We start from the raw sequence: 19,904 nt of genomic DNA, 5'->3' as shown, positions 1-19,904 counted from the left end.
ATGCTGCTTACTCCCCATTTCCCGCCCGTACTTCATCATGAGTGCACACTCGTCACCACGGCTGCCACATGCTTGCTATTGTGATGGTTCCCTACCTGCTGCAGGCTCTGCTGTTCCTCTCCTGCCTCTTTTTCACGTGTGATGATGATGGCCCCGCCACCCGAGAAGAGGAAACAAGTGGTTCTGACTCTAGAGAAGAAGAGGGAAATATTGGACAAGGTGGACACGGGATGGTCGACTTCCCGCATCCTCCGTGAATTCAACCTGGCCCGGTCTACATTGTTTGATATCAAGAAATCCCGCAACAAGCTTACCCATTACATGGCTGACTTCACATCGAAGACCAAATGCAACGTGGAGAGGAAGGTTATGTACCCTCCCAGGACTGCAGACATCGACCGCTCCACGCTGATTTGGTATCATCAACAACGTGCTGCTGGTGTGCTGGTGCATGGAACGGAGCTGAAGGCTGCTGCTGAGAAGTTCGCAAGGTTTCACAACGCCCCAGACTTCAAGACATCCGAGGGTTGGCTCTTCGCTTTCAAGTTACAGCATGGCCTTACCAACCGTAAGGCCCATGGCGAAGCTTTGGACATCAATGAGGAGTAGAGTAGTTTTGGCAGAAGGTGAAGGGCTTGATCGACAGGAAGGGCCTCACTCTCGGTCAAGTCTACGACGCTGACGAAACTGGTCTATTCTACTGCTCTATGCCAACGAACACTCTAGCCGAGGAGACGGAGAAGCATGTACCTGGCCGCAAGCTTTCCAAGCAACGGATATCTCCTTTGTGTCGTGCCAATGCTAACGGCATGCACCAGGTCAAGCCCGTTAAAGTTGGCCGTGCAAAGCAGTCTCAGTGTCTTCGTGGGGTGATGGATGTCCTTCCTGTCGTTTGGTACCATTCTGTGAAGGCTTGGTTCACAGCCAAGATCTTCAAAGACTGGTTCCACTGCCATTTTGTCATAAAGGTCATCCATTACCAGATGGAGTAACTAGGAATCCCATGCAACCAGGTAAAGGCCCTTCTTCTCGTCACCAATGCACCTGTGCACCCGTCCAACAAGAGTTGGTGGCTGAGAATGGCCACATTAGATGCTTGCTCTTGCCACCTAATACAACTGCTCTCATCCAACCAATGGATCAAGGAGTGATCCTGACAACAAAGAGGCTGTACCGTCAGAAGTTCCTGGACAAGGCGATGGTTGTTCTTGAGGACGAGGACAAGCGCAGGGAGGGACAAGACACGCGAGGCCAGCGGACTTTGGAAAACCTTCGCCACTACAACGTCAAGTCTGCATCTACAACTGGGCCAGTGCATGGAAGATAGTCCCTGTCAAGACTCTGGAAAATGTTTGGTCTCGTCTGCTTCTATGGTGCACAATTTTCTAGGTTTCGATGTGCATGACCGCGCGCATGGCAATGATGTTGATGTGGATGAAGTGCATGAGTGATTGGATGACGATGAGGGCGATCCCGGGTATCAGACCGTGTCTGATATCGAGATCGCATCTTCAGTTGCAGGTACAAGTACCCAGCTTGAAGATTCCGACGAGGATAGCAACGATGATGCAGACTTCTCTCAGCATGCCACTACTCCAGCCATCCCCAAGCTGAGTGCACTTCGGGAGCACGTCGAGTTCGTTCTCGACTACCTGGAACACCTGGACTGTGACACAGAGATGGGGCCCTTGGGACTTGTGGAGGTTGAGCGCGCTTTCAGGCAGCGCATCATTAACCACCAAAATCGTCATTCCTTGCGACAATCAACCATTGACAGCGTTCTCAGACCTGTAACCCCCGCTGTGCCTGGCCCTGGATCCACACCACTGCCTCCCCAAGACAGGCCTTCATTCTCTGAGCCACAGCCCAGCACATCAGCCACAGTGGGGTCACCACTGGACGAGAGTTTCCGCCTCTCTTCAGAATCATCTGCAGTGGGTAGTCCATCACCACGTCCCAAGGTCACCTGCAACAGCTACTCTCAGACTCTGACGGTGAATAAACAGCAAGAACTCGCCACTAGACCACATGGTAATTTACAGTGTTGTGCAGTGAAAGGAAGAGTGTGCAGTGTTAAAAAATTAGAATTCTGAGTGCAAAGACTTAGGTGCAGTGCGAAACACTGATTTCATTAAGGTACAATGGAGCACAAGTAAGAACAGAGTGCGCAGTGTTAAGAAAATAGAATTCAGAGTCAAATGACTAAGTTCAGTGCAAGACTTGATTAGTGCAGGTGCTTTAGGTACACCTTTTTACTGTCAGAGTCTGAGAGGAGGCGGGTTATTCATCGAGATGGCCAGGGACTTGTTATAAGTACCCAGAATGTTTCATATTGTACTGTATTTTCCATATTTAACTCTAAAACCTCATTCTCTAGTTCCTTTGCATTTATTTCACTCTTTTATGTCCCTTATTGGTGTGAATAGGATCTTAGGTGCTATGCATGTCCAGTAGCGAGATGTTTTTCTGAGTTAGGCTAGGTTAGGGTCCATAAGTACCAGTCCAGGAGCCAGGGACTTGTTGTATGTACCCAGAATGTTTAATATTGTATATACTCACCTCTGCAACCTCATTCTCTGGTTCCTTTGAATTTATTTCACTCTTTTATGTCCTATTTTGGTGTGAAGAGGGGCTTAACCCCTTAACCGCGGGGCATCACTTTCATGACGCTCAGGCGCAATGGATCATACCGCAGGGCGTCACTTTTGTGATTCTGTGTTATTTTGAATTATCCCAGGCTTTCAAGTGGTGGCTTGTATCATCTATCAGTACTGCCAATGTCCAACACTAGTCAGCACTCCTAATCTCATCTGTACTCCCATCCATTGTTGACATTTTAGCCATTTTCCCCAGTTCCTGACTCCCCTCCCTACCTCCCCTCCATTACCCAGTACTCTCACCTCCCCGGCCGCGCTGTGCTAAGCAAATCTCCCCCGGATTTTTCCACAGATTTCATCCATTGAAATAAGCCCTATGCCCTATACTTATACAATATATATATATATATATAAAAAAATTAGGTAAGCGATAGTGGCATATCTTGCTCTCGTGTTCCTGAACTCGATTCTTCTGAATTCTCTACACTCTGGCTTCGGCTTTCTTGTCATTCTCTGACTAAATATATCTGTGCTGTTTACTTATCCCCTAATTCTACTGACTATCAAAAATTCTTTGACTATCTTACTTCTACGATGGAACACATTCTATCCATTTCTTCTTTCTCTGAAATCTCCATTCTAGGAGATTTCAATGTTCACCACCACCTTTGGCTCTCCTCTCCTTTCACGGATCCACCTGGTGAACAAGCCTACGTCTTTTCTATCCTTAATGACCTAAAGCAGCTTGTGCAGCACCCTACCCGTATCCCTGACCGCCTTGGAGAGAGCTCCAACATACTTGACCTCTTCCTCACAACTAATCCTTCTGCTTACTCTGTTAATCTTTTCTCTCCGTTGGGCTCCTCCGATCACAACCTTATTACCTTAATCTGTCCTATCACTCCGGTACGGTCTGTGGACCCTCCAGGGAAACGTCGTCTGTGGCATTTTGGAGCCGCGGACTGGGAGGCCCTCAGGCAGTACTTTTGATTTTCCCTGGAATGATTATTGCTTCCATGGCTGGGAGCCATCTGAGTGTGCCTTGCGCATTACGGAGGTTATTCTCTCGGGCATGGAAGCATACATTCCTTTCTCATATCCTTTGACTAATGCAAGAAAGCCTTGGTTTAATCACGCTTGTTCTAATGCTGTCTGCAACAAGGAGAGGGCCTACAAAAGGTACCGGAGCCAACCCACCCCTGAATCACATTATCTTTACGTTTCTGCCCGGAATCGTGCTAAATCTGTTCTTCGCTCTACTAAAAATAATTTCATCCATACTAGATGCTCTCAACTCTCCAACTCGAATTCTTCCCGCTCCTTCTGGCACCTTGCCAAAAATCTTTCTAACAACTTTACCTCATCATCCTTCCCTTCTCTTTTCTACTCTGATGGTCCTGTAGCTATTTCTTCTACTGATAAAGCAGATCTCTTCGCACAGACTTTCTCCTCCAATTCCACCTTAGACAATTCCGGTGCTGTTCCTCCATCTCTTCCCTCCTCTGACTTCTTCATGGCTGATATTAAAATTTTCTGCCATCACTGGCCTCAGTACTAACAAGGCATATGGGCCTGATGGTGTCCTTCCTGTTGTTCTCAAGAACTGTGCTTCTGTGCTTACACCCTGCCTAGGCAAACTCTTTCGCCTTTGTCTGTCAACTTGTACCTTTCCTTCTTGCTGGAAGTTTGCTCTCATTCAGCTAGTCCCAAAGAAGAGTGACCACTCCCAACCCTCCAACTATTGTCCAATTGCTTTAACGTCCTGTATTTCAAAAGTTTTCGAGTCAATTCTCAATAGAAAAATTTTAAGGCATCTTTCCTATCACAACCTTCTTTCCGATCGTCAGTACGGGTTCCGTCAGGGATGCTCCACTGGCGATCTTCTCACCTACCTTTCAGACTCCTGGTCATCCTCCTTTCGGGACTTTGGAGAAAGCTTTGCCATTGCACTTGACATCTCTAAGGCTTTCGATCGAGTCTGGCATAAATCTTTAATTTCCAAACTGCCCTCCTACGGTTTCTATCCTTCTATCTGTGCCTTCATTGCTAGCTTCCTTTCTGGTCGTTCTATAGCCGCTGTTGTAGACGGCCATCGTTCTTCTCCTAGATCTATCAACAGTGGTGTTCCTCAGGGCTCTATCCTATCACCAACTCATTCATTCATTCATTGCCAGATGCCATGTATCCCAAACGGGGTGGCCAAGGGCTTAGAGTTAATTGTTTTACAGGGAGGGGCACTAATCCTCCACCAACCCCACTTGACACGTAGGGAGAATGTTATGCCAACAGCATCTGATGTTCCCAGGCGGTCACCCATCCAAGTACTAACCAGACCCAACGTTGCTTAACTTCGCTGATCGGACGGGAAGCGGTGTACTCAACGTTCCTTTTATTCATCAATGATCTTCTAAGCTGTACATCCAACCCTATCCACTCATACGCTGATGACTCCACCCTTCACCTTTCCATTTGGTTCCCGCAACGCCCATCTCGACAGTTACTTCAACAAACAAGGGATGAGGCTATGGCACACCTAATGTCTGACTTGGCTCGTATCTCTGACTAGGGTAAAAATAATATGGTTGTTTTTAATGCATCTAAGACTCAGTTCTTACACCTATCAACCCGACAAAATCTTCCACAGATATACCCACTAATGTTTAATAATATTCAGCTTAATCCTGCATCATCCTTGAACATGCTTGGGGTTTCATTTACTCGGGACTTATCTTGGAAAGATCATATTACATCTCTTGTAAAATCTGCTTCCAAGAGATTGGGTGTGCTAAGCCGACTCTGCTCTTTCTTTACCCCTGCACAATTGTTGACTCTATACAGGGGTTTTATCCGCCCCTGTGTGGAGTACAACTCTCATGTGTGGGGAGGCTCCCCTCATACAGCTCTTCTTAATAGGGTGGAGTCAAAGGCTTTTTGTCTCATTAACTCTCCTCCTCTTACTGACTCCCTTCAACCTCTGTCTCTTCGCCGCACTGTTGCATCTTTATCTCTTTTCTATCGCTACATTAATGGTCACTGCTCCTCTGAACTGTCTGCTTGCATTCCTCCACCTCTACGACGGGCGCATAGCACGCGTCTGGCAGCAAACTCTCATCCCTTTTCTGTCCAACTCTCTGATGCAAGAGTTAACCGTTACTCCCAGTCTTTCATTTATGCAACAGGTCAGTTCTGGAACTGTCTCCCTCTGTCTGTATATCCTGCTGCCTATGATCTCCAGTCTTTCAAACGCAGTGTGTCCAGGCATCTCAAAATGATCGGATCTTGAATTTGGCTCTCTATTGTACTTTGTTTTTCTCTTGGAGGGAACTGTTACTGCGGGCTCATGGCCTTTGGTTCCTTCTTCCTCGCATAAAAAAAAAAAAAACACCAGGAATTGGCTAATTATCACCTGACAACATCTCACATGCATTAATTCGCTACATTACCACAGTAATTTCCCCTTTGAATTTTGCCTTGCAATCTATTTCTGTAATAAAAATATTTATCAGAAAGGAAGGGAGAAGCCTAAGTGACATTTACATTCACCTAGAATTACCTATTTCTTTATGTACTGCCGAGATTTTCTACCAATACTTTATTAGCATGTAAGTTAGCAGCTGTCAGCCCCATTGTCACTGTCAACCCTTGCCTTCTCAGATAAGCCACGCCATTTAGTTCCTTGTCCTCCTCTGTGGTCAAAGCATGTCGCACTCGCGCCCTGCCATTTCTGCCGCTTCTGAACCCATTGCAAAGGGCCCCGTGACCTCTACACCCAGAAAAACTCGTGGGGGAAGCAGGAAAGGACTAAGTGACTCTGCAGTGGAACGTGAACTAGCCGAATTATCTATGGTAATGATGGATAGTGACTTTGACCCTTCGGGGGATTCGTGTGATGAGCCGGGTGAGGAGATCGTGCCAGAAACTACTAGTACGAGTGCTTCAGTGTCCCAAGTTATCCCTAGCTCCAAGGGAAAGGAGCCGTTAGTGCACCAAGGGAAGGAATTTGGGAAGGGAATGAAAAGGCGGCGGGTCAGCAACGGAACAATGGCCCCGCGTGACCCAGCCCGCCATGAGTCCCGAGGTGATTCACCTCCCCGTTCCCCAAGCCCCACTTCACTCATTTCTTCCTCTTCTTCTGCTGAATTTTCTCCGGAGTCTTCGTCGTTGGAGTCACCACCAGCATCAACAGTGACGGCAGGCCGTAGAGGAAGAGGTAAATCCCTGACCCGTAAAAGCAGAGTTGCCAGTAGAGTAAGGGCTGCTAGTGCTGTATGGCAACCCAGGGTCAGTGCGAGTGACCTTGAACCTGATAAATCTGCCTCACAGCCACCCTCCACCCTCACCCACCCTACACCACCAGGGAATCCTGGACGCCTTCGCATGGACAGAAGGGTCCGATTTTGTCCCTGAACATCTCCATTTTGACGAGAGTTTCTCAGGAATACAGCCTGCCTTCACTCTTGACGAGGATGCTGAGTGTGTGGACTTCCTTTTGGCCTTCCTAGATGATGAAGTCATGCAGCACATATGTGATGAGACCAACAGGTATGAATCACAACGTGCTGCAAGTGGTACAGGTGCAGCCAAGATGCAACAGTGGTCCATGCTGGGAGTGCAGGAGCTGTATGTGTTCTTTGCCCTCATGCTTCTCATGCCACACTCAAAGAAGCATGAGTTGGAAGAATACTGGTCCATGGACCCCTTACTACCCTCACCCACCTTCAATAAGTACATGGCCAGAGATCGCTTCCGGAACATCATGGGAAACCTGCACTTTGCCGACAACGATGTACCTTCCCAAACCGACCCACTCTGGAAGATCCGGGAGATTCTGAGCAGAATGAAGGATAAGTTTATGACATTCTTCCACCCCTTTCAGAAGGTTATCATTGACGAATCCTTGGTTTTGTTCAGAGGATGTCTTAGGTTTGTGCAGTACATTCCAAGCAAACGCCATCGCTTTGGAATCAAGTTCTTTGTACTGTGCGACTGTAAGACGGGGTACATCCTTGACTTCATCATTTATTCAGCCAGCACTGTCGATCTGGATAAAACACACCCCTTTGGCTTCTCAGGCTGTGTAGTGAAAGTGCTCCTTGAAAGGTATTTTGGTGGAAATCATGTGCTGTATACAGACAACTATTATACAGCACCGAAACTTGCCAAATACCTTTCAGAGCATGGCATCGGCTCCTGCGGCACTGTCAAGAGTAATCGTGCCCAATTCCCTAAATTCCCAGAGGCAGGAACCTTGCAGTGAGGAGACGTGCACCTACGCAAGTCTGAGAAGATGCTGGCAATACGGTGGCATGACAAGAGGGTCGTGCACATGCTCACCACCGTACACAAGGGGGAAATGACAGACAGTGGGAAGGTTGACTGCAGGACAGGCGAACCTGTGAGGAAACCTGATGCTGTCTTAGACTACAGTATCAACATGCGGCTGGTGGACAAGTCCGACATGATGATTGGAGAGATCGACTGCCTAGGAAGAATACTAGGTGGTACAGGAAAGTTTTTCTGCATCTCATAGACATGACGATGCTGAACGCCTTCATCCTGTACAAGATGAAGGTCAAGCCACCCAAGTCCTTCTCCCTGAGGTTGTTTGCCAGGACTTATGTTCAGCAGCTGCTGGAAAGATATGGTAGGGTGACAGCAGCAACTCCAAGGCGCCATCCAGTAACACTTCCCGACAGACTTGAGCAGAGGGCGTACATGGATCGGCACAGACTGGTGCAAATGCCTGCCACAGGCAAGAGGAAGGCTGCGATCCGCAGGTGCCAGGTGTGTGCACATACCACCCGACACACACCTGAGCACAAACGCACCTCTTGGCAGTGCACTGAGTGCCAGGTTCCCCTCTGTGTTACCTGCTTCTTTGATTACCGCAGCCAGAAGCAGTTCTAAAAGTGCAAGTGGGAAAGGAAAATAATGTGAAATTAATGTGTAAATAATGTGTAAATAGCAAGTGAAAGCAATGGATGTACAGTACATATGACTGAACAGTGTAATATAGTTTTATGTTACTGAAAGTGACAGTGAATAACATAGTGTAAGTAAAATAGAAGTGTAAATATTGAAAATACAATAGAAAATGTAAATAGAAATGTAAGTAATTAGTAATATAAGAATATGAGTACAAATACTTGAGGTTATAACAGTGAAAGTGAATCCATGGCTCTCTACGTATTTTACTGAATGAAAAATTGAATGACTTCAGTGACAATAAACTAATAATACTGAAGGAAACTTATGGATAAAGACTGCAGATATATATAAGTGTTATATAGTAACAGAAATATAAAGTGTGAGGGGTTTTATGAATAATAAATGACAGAATACCAACAGCGAACTAGCGCAAGTGGGAAGGTCATACTCGCTCGTAATTTTCATTGCTTTCACAGTGGGGTTTTTTTTTGGAGTATGGATCCCAAACTACTTGTTAATCATAGAATAGTGTTTATAGTGATAATATCTGGCTGTGGTAATCATATTACGGGTTGTCGGGAAGTGTAAAGTGGAGACTTCGTTACCCAACTTCAGAGGTCTCCATAAGTCCTACGGTAATCGACGAAGGCTCAACAAACATCCCAGGAGAAAGCTGAAGGTATGTGCCATAGGCATATGTAATTTTAATATTCAAGGACTAATAACTGATTTTTGGCAAATATTTTTTGAGAGCCTGTCGGAGACCGAATATGCCAGCGGGACAAGCAAAACATTGGGAAACAAGCCCGCGGTGTAAGGGTTAAATAGGTGTCATGCATGTCTGGTAGGGAGTTATGTAGGTGGTTTTCTGAGCTAGGCTGGGTTAGAGTCCATAAGTACCAGTCCAGGAGGCAGGGGCCCAATATCCGGACGGGCCCAATTTCCGGACATGCCTTTGGCTGTATTACATCGGATATTGGGAACACTACTGTATACAGTATAGTATGAGCAGCTGCAGAAACTGAGTGATGACCCAACAAGCTAAACAACAACCACTAAACAATATAATCACTACTGAAATATAAATAAACAGATGCAAAGAAAACGACATAAAAAACATCACGAGGTTAAAAAGGAGTGGATCAACACTGCCCTTCATAAACATCATACAGGATGACTGGTTCATGAGCTAATACAGCATTCAGAGGAGCAAAATTATGGGAAACAAGTTTCTCTGACAGTTTCAGGCTTTGGTTTTGGGAGTTGCACCCACCATTTGCTTGCCTCAGCCTTCCTATGTCTAAGATGCGTGCAACACTTCCATTCACATTGTGTAGTGCTTCACGAGGGTAGCTCCACAAAGTCATCAGATTTTACAAATAGATATTGTACACAGATATAAATATATACTTATAAAATGCCACTTCTCATCTGTGTGTTTGAGAACAACTGGTTCTCGTTCCCCCAAATACTCACCTGTGTGTTTGAGAACAACTGGTTCTCGTTCCCCCAAATACTCACCTGTGTGTTTGAGAACAACTGGTTCTCGTTCCCCCAAATACTCCCCCCGGTGTCGCAGCCTCTTGTTCTCTTTGTCTTCTTCTCCCTGTATGCAAATAAATTTGGTTAATTACACAATCTATCTAATTTCTTGGTGAAAATCATGATTTGAAAAGATAAAACAAATTGAGATACAGCACTAAGGCTGATTCAAAGTACAGAAAAAGTAAAGGCAATGATGAGGAGCCTAGACATAGTGGCACTGTGCACCCTTGGTGGAGCAGCTGCAGAAACCACCCCAAAAACAAACCTTCCTATTTCCCTGCACCTAGCTATGGGAAGGACTTTAATTCAACCTTGGTAGGACACCGTCCACCACAAGGGACCACCAGATTCCTACACAGTGGATGTACTGTACTGTACCTGTAGGACAACCCCACAGAAGCAGATGCCTGCCTGTGATCAGTGTGTCTGCTTGGCAAGAGAGACCAGGATTAAGCAACAACAACGGCAAAAGTTTATTCCATCTAAGGGAATCTTCTAATCTACTGTGTATCCTGGAAGGAAAATATAAACTTTGAAAAACGATACATTATGGTATGTATGACGTCTGATCAAAAAGTGTCCAACCATATTTTATTTCTTGTAAACCAGTGGGAGCAAGGGGATTCGACTCAATGGAGCGTGACCTTGAATCATTGCGAGCATGCTCGAATATGTTTAGTGCTGTTGAGCAGCACGTCTGAGGACGTGTTCTTCTTACTCAATGCATTTTCATTTTGTGCTGCAATGACTGAGTGAAACTAGCAACGTTACTGCATCAAATTTTATCAAAGACTTGGAGACATGCAATCTGAATCCATCAGGAAGATTCAGCAGGCTTTTGGCAATGAAGCTATAGCCAAAGAATGCACGGCAGGTTTGGGGCAACGTGAAGCTCATGTTCGTGTCCCCCCTCCCCCCGCCCAAACTACAGACAATTAATCAATAAAGAGTACAACCTGGGAGTTCTCCATCACCTATGGAATGCAGTGCATTGCAAGAGATGAGAGATATGGGAGGTGGAAGACTGGTAGCTCCACCAGAACTATGCTCCAGTCCATTCATCAAATCTCATCCAGGATTTTTTGGTAAAACTCAAGAGGTCACAGATCCGGCAGGCTCCCTACGCTGCTGACCCGGCTCCATGTGACTTTTGGCTATTTCCTTAATCAAAGATGGTGCTGAAGGGTTGAATAGTTGCGGACACAAATGAGAGTGAAAATGCAACAAAGATCTTGTTGCTGATCTCAAAAACTGACTTTACAAAATGTTTCCAGCAGTGGAAGGAGTAAGGACTGTTGGACTAAGTGTCCTGAGTCCCAAGAGGCATCCTTTGAAGGAAGTTAAAGTCTGAGCTTAGTAAGCTTTCCCCCCCCCCCATCAGCTAACAGTTGGATATTTCTTTATCAGACTTCACATAGTGCAAAAATTCTCATAAACATATGATCTGTTCTAACAATTTAAGTACGGGAAGGTATTCAAAAAACAACATGGCGGTGCAATGTAGTACTCATCTCCCTGGCTGAACACTTTATCCTACTCCACTCCCCCCTCCCCCCTCCCCCCAATGCAAGGAAGAAGGAACCAAAGGCCAGATGCCAGTAAGATTGTTCCCTCTGAGAAAAAACAAAAACAAGATAACAGAGAGACAAATTCAAGATCCATTCATTTCAAGATGTCTAGACACACTGCACTTGAAAGACTGGAGATCATAGGCAGTAGGGAGACAGTTCCACAGTTGACCTGATGCATACATGAAGGACTGGGAATAAAAGTTAACTCTTGCACTAAAGAGCTGGACAAAAAGGAATGAGAGTTTGTTGCTAGATGGATGCTACGTGCCTGCAATAGTAGTGGAGGAATGCAAACAGACAGTTCAGAGGAGCGGTGGTCATTGAAGTAGCGATAAAAGAGAAATAAGATGGAACAGTGCGACGAAGAGACAGAGGTTGGAAAGAGCCAGTAAGAGGAGGAGGGTTAATGAGATGAAAAGCCTTTGACTCCACCTTGTTGAGAAGAGCTGTATGTGGGGAGCCTGCTCACATATGAGACTTGTACTCTACACAGGGGCAAATAAAACCCATGTATAAAGTCAACAACAGTGAAGGGGAAAAAAAAGACACACAGTTAGTTTAGCAAACCTAATCTTTTGGAAGCAGATTTTACAAGGGGGGTAATTTGATCTTTCTAAGACAAATCCCGAGAGAAACATAAAAGAGATGAGATTCAGGGGTGGTTTGGCTCTGGTACCTTTTGTAGGCCCTCTCCTTGATGTTGACAGCATTGGAACACACGTGACTAAACCATGGTTTCCCCCCCCAATAGTCACAGGAAAAGAAAACTGAATAAGTACAGTATATGCTTCCTGCCACTTTTCCTCTGCTTGCAAGACTTGTAAGCTGTAACTCTTTCAAATTTTTGTTAGTAAACATGTTATCTCTCACAATATTTACTTAAAATAATGAAGTAAAGGTTATCTAAGCTTGGAAATCACTGGTAATAAAGACAAAGTTATTGGAATCCACAGCACACTTGCATGTGATTGGAACCTCTCGAGTCATGAGTGTCACTCAGTTTCCACCATACCTGGGTGGGTATGGCCTGAGGGCACTCAAAGCCAAGGATACAGAGTGTGGACATTCGCTCAATCTTGCCTCTATGCTCATGCTCTCTGCCTTCATGCTCGCACTAACTGCCTCTCTCCCAGCTGCCTTTCTCATTAACTTAATTAAAATATTTGATTAAAATATACAGGCATACTTCGGTTTAACGATGCAACTGGTTACGTAAAAACCCATCACTAGGTGAGGCATCGTATCTCGGGGTAGATTTAACATGTAAAGTATATGGATGCATTTTTGACCCTTAGGTTTCCCCCCGACCAAGCCCTAAACCCAACCAAATGAGTCCAAAAACAAGTTTCTAGCTAACCTAAACCCCCCATATAGCTTTAAAACACACTAAACTAAGCCTAAATGCAGTTTATAACTCACCTACACCCAAAAACTAAAATATAAAAATCATCAAATATAAAACTTGAATAAATCAAACTCAGTAAACAGTACCCCAAAATGACAATATTCACCCCATCTACAGTGCTCGTCAGAAGTATCGAGTGCCCTGCGTCCCTCCTACAAAACAAACCTTTCAACACTGAAAAAACATATAAATAATGCATTTTATTTACCTTTAGTGCTTCGTAGGGTATCCTTTACGCTTCTTCACGGACCTGAGACGTCTTGGAAGTGAAAGGGCGAGGCTCCTGAGGTGCTGGAGGGGTATTTTCTCCCAGGAGTCACGAATGGCGGCTTCCAGCTTAGGCAGAGAGCTCACGTCCTTCCCTTGGAGACTCTTCTTTACGAGGTACCAGAGGCTTTCAATCGGGTTGAGGTCTGGGCTATTTCCTGGCCAGTCTTTCATGAATGATACCTCGCAGTCACGAAGCCAATTGGTGACCGATTTGGCCTTGTGAGCAGGTGCACCGTCCTACTGAAACACTCATGCACCTGTTAGCTCAAAGGAGTCTAATAAATGATCACACAGAAGCTCCAGGTAAACATCCTGATTCACCCTGACGTTCTTGGGAAGCACAACAAGCTTCCCCAAACCTTGACCAGAAAAACAAGCCCATACCATGAGTGAATCAGGATGTTTAACTGTGCTTTCTACATACCGTAGGTCAAGTGGGTCACTACCTTTGCATCGGTACACACGTGCTCCTCTGTTACAGGTGACACTTATCGTTGCCTCATCAGACCACAACACTGACAACCACTGCTCCTCACCCCAGTTAAGATATTTATTAGCAAAGGCATGCCTACGAAGTCGCTGGTTTTTTGTGAGATGAGGCTTCTTCACAGGCCTGTGACTTGTGTAACCAACTTCATGGACCCTATGAGACACTGCTCTCACAGACACCTCACCAAACACTTCCGGGTTGCTCTCCTTTATTTTCCTTGCACTCACACGAGGATTAAACTCCACTGCACGTTTTAAAACATTAACAGACCTTGGGGAAGTTTTCCTAGGCCTACCAGACCGTGGTTTCTTTGTGGGAACTTCACCACTGTTTTCCACTCGAAACCGCGCGCACCACCGACGCACTGTCAATCGAGCCACACCAACCAATTCACTAATTTCCTTTGTCTGGTGGCCTGCCTCCTTTACAACAATGATCTGGGATATAATTTCACTCAATAGTTCACGGGTAGGTGCCAAAACAAAGTGATGAAAGCCAAAACACTGCGGGACACTAGGTAAAAAATGGCGCCAAAAGAGAGGGAGATGCGGCGGAGTTCCTCTCTCTCAGGCAACCCGTGGGCAACTGAGGTGGGAACCAACCAGCGCGTCGGAAGGCCTCAGGGTACCGTGACGTCATGCTAGCACCGCAAGCTTATGGCTCAATTTTTACCCCCCAAAATCGGTGATTCTTTTTTGGCCATAAGTATGGCGCGCTCGGCGGCAGGCGCTCAATAATTTTGACGAGCACTGTATGGCTAAAACACATTAATCTAAGTCTAAAAACAGTTTATAAATCAACCTCAACACAAAAACTATCTAAAATATCAAAATTGGTAAAAAAATAAATAAATAAATAAAAACCATCATTAAACCGGGGTTTGGCCATCGTTAGGTGGGGTAGGGTGGTATTTCTACCCCCATCACTAATCTGGGGTATCGCAAATAGGGGTATCATATCTCAGGGTCTGCCTGTATTTCTATCTATCTATCTACTGCCAGACGCCTCAATCCTGTTTGGGGTGGCCACAAACAAATCGCCTCCAAGTCGCCCTGTCCCCCGCCATTTCACTGCCCTGCTCCCAACTCACACCCCCCTCTCTCATATACCTCTCCACCCCATCCCTCCATCTCATCCTCGTCCTCCCCCTCCCTCTTCCCCCCTCCACTCACTCACATACACTCTCTTCGTCAGTCTTTCACCCTCCATCCTCTCCACATGGCCAAACCACCTCAGTGTGTTCCTCATAACGCTTCCTATCACATCCACATCCACACCACAACGCTCCTTTATATCCTCATTCGTCAGCCTGTCTCTCCATGTGACTCCACAGGCTCCTCTTAAATAACTCATTTCCACTGCTCTCACTCTTGACTTGTGCCTGTATTTCATATACTAGAAACCCTCGATATAACGAACCCCGGTATTGCAAATTTCGGATATAACAAACGGCTAAATCATAACCGAACTTCCCCCAGACTTTGCAAACAATGGTCGCTAGATGAGGGGAAAGTTAGGGAATCAGCCCACAGTGACAACAGCACCCCTTCCTGGCACAGTAAGTGTACTTCAACAGCACCCCTTCCTGGCACAGTAAGCGTACTTCAACAGCACCCCTTCCTGGCACAGTAAGTGTTTTCAACAGCATCCCTTCCTGGCACAGTAAGTGTACTGTAACAGTACTACATTTTACTGTATTCTTATTATAGGTACTGTATTTATTTGTACAACTTCATATAGTATTGTATTTACATGTACAACTTCATAAATTACTGAATTCTCCATGTAAAACTTCATAGAGTTAGTTTAGGTTATGTCTATGCACATAGGACCCCTTGTATATAACAAACTTTTGGATATGGCGATCCACTCCTCCCCCTAATTAGTTCGTTATATCGAGAGTTTACTGTATATGAAACTTTTACAATCTACTCATATAACAGAACCAGAAGTCTATTGGTATCTTACAAAATATATACACACTATACCTCAGTCGCACACACCAAAGTAAGACCTGTCCTCTACTTTATTCAGTTGCTAATAAAATATGAAGTAAACGGATATATAATGACTATGCTATTCAGTCTCACCTTGCTAACTAGAAACAACTGTAATGGCATACATTATGCTAACAAGATTATGAGAGCCATAATATGTTTTTACCTGTAGAGTATTTCTTTAACCCCTACACCGCAAGCATGTTTACCAATGTTTTGCCTGTGCCGCAGGGTTATTCGGGCTCCGACAGACTCTCAAAAAATATTTGCCAAAAATCAGTTATTTGTCCTAGAATATTAAAATTATATATGCTTATGGCACATACCTTCAGCTTTCTCCTGGAATGTTTGCTGAGCCTTCGTCGGTTACCGTAGGACTTGTGGAGACCTCTGAAGTTGGGTAACGAAGTCTCCACTTTACACTTCCCGACAACCCGTAATATGATTACCACAGCCAGATATTAACACTATAAAGACTACTCTATGATTTTCAAGTAGTTTGGGATCCATACTCAAAAAAAAAAAAAAAACACTGTGAAAGCAATGAAAATTACGAGCGCGTCTTTCCGTCGCACTTGCGCTAGTTCGCTCTTGGTACTCTGTTATTTATTATTCATAAAACCCCTCGCACTTTATATTTCTATTACTATATAACACTTATATATATCTACAGTCTTTATCTATAAGTTTCCTTCAGTAGTATTAGTTTATTGTCACTGTAGGGATTCAATTTCTTTCAGTAAAATACGTAGCATTCACTTTCTCGTCCTATATACTAGCATTGAGAGTGAATGTCACTTTCAATTTCACTCTCATAACTCATAGTATTCAGACATGCTAGAGTGAAACTTTCACTTTCATTACTCCTAGGGTATATACTCGTATTCTTATAATACTACTCATTTACATTTCTATTTATGTTCTCTAGTTTATTTACGTTATTGACATTTCTATTTTATTTACACTGAGTTATGCACTGTCACTTGAAGTAACGTATAAAACTATTTTCCACTGTTCACGTATATTTACATTCATTACTTTCACTTGCTGTTTACACATTATTTACACATTATTTACAATTCCACTTGCACTGTTTTACTCAATAGAAAGATCGTAGTCACTCTTTTATCAATTGTCAGCCCTTTACCTCTCTCCACACGAGGTTTAGTAGGGGGTAAAGGTCACAGGGCCCTTTGCATGGGGGTGAAAAGACCCTGAAGCTAGCAAGAGAGAACAGATGTACCCCCACACTGGAAGATGAGAGTGAACTGATAAGGGTGGGCCGGGGTGGAGGCCTACCTAGGGAAATCAGTACTGCCAACGTTTAGCCTCATGACACAGCTAATTTTAGCAGTGAAATGATTGGCAGGAAATCTAGACAATACATTATAAATTAGGTAGTTCCAGGTGAATGTAAATATCACTTAGGCTTCTCCCTTCCCTCCTTATATGTATATTTATTACGAAAATAGATTATACGGCATATTTCAAGAGAAAACAGCGAAAATTAGCGAATGAGTGCACGTGAGGTGTTGTCAGGTGATAATTAGCCAATTCCAGGTGTATGGCACTCTCACTTACCTTATTTCTTTCTTGTATATATTATTTGGTATAAGAATAGGGCATAGGGTTTATTTCAATGGATGAAATCAGTGAAAAATTCCAGGGAAGATTTACTTAGCGTAGCACGGCCAGGCAGGCGAGAGGATAGGGTAATGGAGGGGGGGTAGGGAGAGTCAAGAACAGGGAGAAATGGCTAAATTGTCAACAATGGATGGGAGTACAGATGAGATTAGGAGTGCTGACTAGTGTTGGACATTGGCAGTACTGATAGATGATACAAGCCCCCACTTGGAAGCCCAGGTGAATTCAAAATAACACAGAATCACAAAAGCGACGCCCCGCGGTATGATCCCTTGCTCCCAAGCGTCACAAAAGTGACGCCCCACGGTTAAGGGGTTAATGCCACTGCTTCTTAACTTAGTTCTTCCTTTTGCTGACTGAGGCTTTATCTTGTGAATAATGTCTTGCTTTCTTGCATAAATATGCATCATTAAAGTGAAATGTACTTAAGTATATTGCTATTAATATTATGACAGAAGGGAAACAGAATGCTCCTTGACTGAGTTACTGTTCAATGCGGTAAGCATTTTGCCAGACTGATCCTATTTCAGTATTTATTTATATTAGCAACTGTTTCTTCCAGTGGTGATGGCAACCATCATCCAACCACTTGATGTAGCACTGCCTACTACCATCTTCCCCTTTCTCATTCTATCGGTGTGTCTTTCCTCATCTTTTCCTACTTCTCCCTCGCCTTTTTTATTATCCCTCTTTCCATTTCATGTGGCTCTACACTGAGTGACAGGCCTATTGGTTTCCTGTAACCCAGGAAACCACTTACATTGCTGGGTGGTAACCATATAACCCAATTTCAGGGTGAAGTGGAGCCCCTGTTAATTGGACATCCATCCTGGAACCAAACCTCCACACTATTCTCCGTGCCTCATTGTGGAGTGGCACTGTCAATCACAAGGGGACATTGGTTTACTGCATGGGACAAACCTGCAGGAGCAGTTGCTTGCCTGCAGTTGATGGGTCTGTTCAACCAGACAGAGTGGGGTTGATCAACAGCGACAAAAACAGTTGTTTCATCCTTTCTGAATAGCATCTCTTTCTGAAAGTGGTAATGAGAAATAGGGAGGTGAGTATGGAAGGTAAGAAGTCATTGCATGATAGTATTGTGATCCCTACCCTGATGTATGGAAGCAAGGCATGGACCTTGCTAGAGGGGAACAAGTCAGGAGTGAGGACAGTGGAAATGAGCTACCTGAGAGGAGCATGTGGTGTGACATGGAGGGACAGGTTGACGAATGAAGTGAAAGAACGTTGTGGGGTGGAAGTTGACACTATTTTAAACTTCACTTCATCCAGTTTTGATTACTCATTATATAAATTAAATTGCCAAAACATTACCAAATATATCTGTGTAGTTTATCGTTCCCCCAATGCTTCTTCGGAACCCAGTGTATTTGATTCCATATCTACTCAGTTGAGTAACCTTGACCTTGCCCTTGGCAATGAAATTACCATTTTGGGTGATTTTAACATACACAATGTTGAATGGTTATTGCATTCTGCCCGGACTGACGACGCTGGTCTAGAATGCGAGCTGTTTGCGGAATCGTTTAATCTCACCCAGTTGGTAAAGCAACCAACCAGAATACCTGATAATCCTGACCATAATGCCCATCTCTTGGATTTATTCTTGACAAATAATCCAGATCAATACAGGATAGAGGTACTGTCACCACTTGGATCCTCTGACCACAATCTCATCAAAGCCTCATTAGTTAACCCTCCTACATCTCCCCATTCCGAACCTGTCAGGGTGACCCGATGGCACTTTGACAGGGCAGACTGGGATGGATTTAGAAATTATCTTGCTGATGTTCCATGGCAGTCTTTCTTCTCTAGTGATCCCAATTCTACCCAGTCCCACATTTGTGACTTAATACTAGCTGGTATGGATTTATTCATACCAAGTCAACAATTCACTAAAAGATCAAACTCTCCAAAATGGTTTGATGGCAATTGTGCCAGAGCAACAGCCCAAAAGTCATTAGCATATAACTCTTACTTAAAATCAAAAACACCTGAATCACTCTCCCAATTTAAAATTGCTAGAAATCATGCAAAAGCTGTATTAAATCTATCTAGATCAAACTTTCTTCAAAAGCAAGCATCAAAACTACTTAACAACCCTAATGACAATAGAATATTCTGGTCAACTCTTAATTCTTTCAATAATAACTTTAACAAGTCATCTTCCATTCCCCCACTAAAATCTTCAGATGGCAATATTACAAATGACCCACGTGGGAAGCGGATATCTTTGCTAGTACCTTTGCAAGAAACTCTACCATAGATGATACCAGCCAGAATGTCTCAGTACTGGAACTTGATTCTCCCAGAAATTGCCCCACTTAAAATACAGACAAGATTTGTAAAATCCATCCTAGACAATTAACCTACCAACAAATATCCATCTCCAGATCGAATTCAACCAATTATTTTGAAAAAGTGTTCCCTGAACTTGCC

General features: G+C 44.3%; 1 pseudogene; it reads right to left on the bottom strand.

The window, feature by feature from the left end:
• Window positions 1–4,877: 4,877 nt before the first annotated feature.
• LOC145403004 (5S ribosomal RNA) lies at window positions 4,878–4,998 on the bottom strand (annotated as a pseudogene).
• Window positions 4,999–19,904: the final 14,906 nt, after the last annotated feature.

The sequence above is a fragment of the Coenobita brevimanus genome, chromosome 59 (assembly GCF_032717465.1).
Source record: "Coenobita brevimanus isolate Jiangsu-jjx chromosome 59, ASM3271746v2, whole genome shotgun sequence".
Taxonomy (NCBI): Eukaryota; Metazoa; Arthropoda; class Malacostraca; order Decapoda; family Coenobitidae; genus Coenobita; species Coenobita brevimanus.
Note: the sequence above shows the minus strand (reverse complement) of the source record. Positions and strands in the feature narration are given on the sequence as shown.